Genomic DNA, 3,965 nt, shown 5'->3' with positions numbered 1-3,965 from the left:
AGTGTGAGGACAAATGTGAGGACAAGTAAGTCAAGGATTTGTGGGAATATTATTCTGTTATTTAGTTATTATGATAATTGTCTCAGCTTTGTTATAATTAGCTAATATTAAAAGGAGAAGAGTTTCTGGACTACTTAGTAAATATTTTAATTTTTGTAATTGTTAGTATAATGTAAATCCCTTAGTGAAATTTCATACTCCTTTTGGAGGAATTAATAATGGATTAATGCAAAAATATAAGAAACTGGTTTTAATGTGTGATGACAATAGACCAAGACTCCAATTTTAATTTTGTAAGAATGATAAGCATTCAGGATAGGTAATTTAAATTGGTTCCAAGGTTACTTTTGTAGGAAAGTGAATGAAAGAAGGCAGAAGAGAAAGAGCCTGGAATGTGATGTTGTGGATGGATGGATGGAAAACAACCAGAGGCCTCCCATCAGATGGAGTAACGCCCTCACAGTTATATGAAATGAGACTTTTGGACTTCGAAGGGACAATTGTTTGTTAATTTTCTTTTGAATCTCTGTGTCTGTACTCATAAAGGGGACTGCCCCCTTGTATGTTGTAAATGTGGCAATCTTATTTAAAGGAAAGATGGTAACTGGAATCTCTTACCTATGTGAGACCTGATAATTTTTTATTGCTTATTAGAGCTCCGTGAAAATAAAAATAACTAACTGAATCTAAGCTGTGATTGGTGGAATTTGCTGTGTAAGGTAAAAGGCTCATGGGACTATAACTAAATTTTGTTTTGAGTTTGAATTTGGGTATAGTTATCTGTATTATATCAGTATCTGAGGAAAAAATGCCACAAGCTACTCAGACAGAATGTGATCCTGTATTGTTAACAGATGGAAGTCTACATTTGGTAAAGGCCAAAGGGACAATCTTAGCCTCTGTCTGGGATGGGATCCCTCCTGGATCAGTTTACCCATGGGGTTCCTTTGAAAAGGAATGTTTCCTACCTATTCCTGAGTCTAGCTATGAGGTGGAAGGGATGTTGCATGGTTGGATATCTGACTTTACCTGAATTTAAACAGAGCCAAGGATGTTTTATCCTGTCATAATCGGAATGTCACGTATCCCTGATATTTTCCTTCTATAGCAAGTTTCCATGATCAGAGCAAGTAAAATATATGAGCTCTTTTGTGTTAGCTTATTGGAAAACCTAATATTATATTTCATCCAGAATTAAAATATGTGCAGAAAGTAATCCAAACTGCTTAAGACTAAATTTTGTGATATCTAGGAATTGTGCAAGTATCTAGAAATTTAAATTGTAATGATATTTTGGGAATTTATGTTACTCAAGGACATTAACTTAATTTAATGAATTCAAATTTTAAAGGTTTATTTTTGCTTAAAGGAAAAAGAAAGATATCATCTAAAACTTTCCAATTAATTTTCCTTTAAAAAAAAAGGGTTAGTGATTATTCCTCTCAACATTAGGATAAATTCAAACTGTTGGGTATTTTTATGAAAGGAAATACTTTTAAGAAGAGATGTTTTGAAAGTTCTTGTGTGTTATACTTTTGAAGGTTTAGTAAATTTCAAATTAATGCAATAAGTTTTAAAGCAGAAGAGATCTTGCTGTTTCGATCTAAATTTTTAGTCATGCCATTATCTAAGCAAAAGTTAACATTTGTAACTGAATGTATATATAAAACATTCAATTTCTGAAGTATCTCTTTCTTCCAGAGTGAATATAATGAAGGATAAACAAGTTTTGTGAAAGAAGGATTTATGTCTACCATTCAGTTGTGAGGTTCAAGTCAGGAACTTCTTTAGTTTAAGTCAGTGCAGTTATCTTAGTAAAAAAATAATAACTTATGAGGTATCTTGTGTATGGGAAAATGAAAAGGAAAATGAAATAGTCTGAGTAAAGGGTTATACTTGCCCATACTCACCCTACTTCTGGTTAATTTCCTCCTACTCCTTTTTGGCACTTGTTTGTTTCACCCCTTTGCCAGATTTGTTTCTTCTAGACTCAGCACCCTTCACTTGCAGATGGCATCTCAGGCTGAGTACCAACCACTGTCTGAAATCATGACCCATCATCCCTGGACACTGGCTACTTGACCCAGCCCCTTGAATGGTGGGACCCTATGAAACATAGAAGCTCTATGTCCCTCCCCAGCAAGAAGCAGTTCAGGAAACTGAGACTATCACCCCTTGTCCCCAAATGATTTTAGGTCCTATCTGTTTAAGGGGGGAATGATGGGGTGCTGGGGTGCTTGTGCTTGAGCAATAGTTTGTAAAATCACCTTAGTTTGCAAAATCACATTTTTCCCTAGCTCAAGGGCAGCATGCCCTAACAAAATACTTGTCTCTTTCCCTGTTATAGTGGTCAGTTGCACCTATAGAATTTCATAGTTCAACCCAACTGGGGAAACACAATCAGAATAACACAGGATCTGGCAGTTTCTACACTGAGGGATCGATGGGCTTGGAATATGATATTCCGGAGGTCAGAGGAACTGGGATTGAGGCCAAGAGTCACCTACCCAGAGAAACTGAGTATCATGTTTCAGGGGAAAATATGGTCATTCAGTGGAATAGAGAACTTTCAAGCTTTCTTCATGGAAAAAAAAGAGTTGAATAGAAAATTTGACATTCAGATAGAAGAAGCAAGAGAAGCATGAGAAGGTAAACAGGGAAAAGAAATCATAAGGAATTTATCAAAGTTGAACTATTTACATCCCTACATGGAAAAACAATAATTGCAACTGATGAAACTTTTCTCAGTATGAGAATATTTGAAGGGAATAGAAATGTATGTGTTTATATATACACATATACATATATGTATGTATATATACACACATATACATATACACACATATACATATACACACATATATGTGAGTATGTATATGCTTATATATACATACACACATAAGTCTATATAGGAGGGTATATGGATATAGGAATACAAATGTGAATGTGTGTATATATGTGTACAGGTATACATAGATAGAGGGCATAGGACCAATTTAATAGGAAGGGATGATACTTCAAAGGGGAAATTAAGAGGTGAGAGTGGAATATAATGAGAGGAGATGGGGAGAGACAGAATGGGGTAAACTATCTCATATAGAAAAGGCAAAGGAAAATGGTTAAAATGAAGAACAAGAAGGCAAAAGGGAATGGGTCAACCTTATTCTCATTGAATTTGGCTTAGAGAGGGAATGACATACACACTTAATAAGGTATCTCACCCTACAGGAGAGTAGGGGAGAAAGGGATGAGAGGAGGGATGATGGAAGGGAGGGCAGGCTGGGGGGGAGGGAAGTTGGAAGCAGCCACTTTTCAAAAGGGACAGGATCAATCAAAGTACAAAATAGAAAAACTGCGAGGTGGGATAGTAGGGAGAGAAATACAGCCAGTATTTTACAATATATACGCTATGCAAATGTTTTGCATAGCTACACATGTACAACCTATACTGAAATGCTTATCTTCCCAGTAAGGGTGGGTAACAAGGGACGAAGGGAATGAATATGGAATTCAAAGTTTTAAAATAAAATATTTAATATGTATATACATATATTATTATTAATATTATTTTACATGTAACTGGAAAATAAGACATACAGACCCTGGGCAAAGAGGTCCACCATGCCCTACTGGAAAGTCAGAGGGTGTATGGGAGAAGATATGGGAGAGAACAGATTGGAGGAAGGGATATCCCATGGGATCACTAGTTTTTGGTGGTGGGTAGGGGAAAAACAGGGAGAAAATTTGTAACTCAAAATCTTGTGCAAATGAATGATGTAAACTAGAAGTTAATAAAGCATTTGATTAAAAAAAAAGAAATTATTCTCAAGGAAAATTGCCCTGATATTTTAGAACCAGAGGGAAAAATAGAAATTGAAAGAATTCACCAATTACCTCTTGACAAAGATCCCCAAAAGAAAACTCCTAGGAATATTATAGCCAGGTTCCAGAGTACCCTGATCAAG

The sequence above is a fragment of the Petaurus breviceps genome, unplaced genomic scaffold (genome assembly GCF_028583685.1).
Source record: "Petaurus breviceps papuanus isolate PSGF00001 unplaced genomic scaffold, PetGlider_PUasm1.0 225, whole genome shotgun sequence".
NCBI classification, from domain to species: domain Eukaryota; kingdom Metazoa; phylum Chordata; class Mammalia; order Diprotodontia; family Petauridae; genus Petaurus; species Petaurus breviceps.
This window is presented reverse-complemented; position numbering follows the sequence as displayed.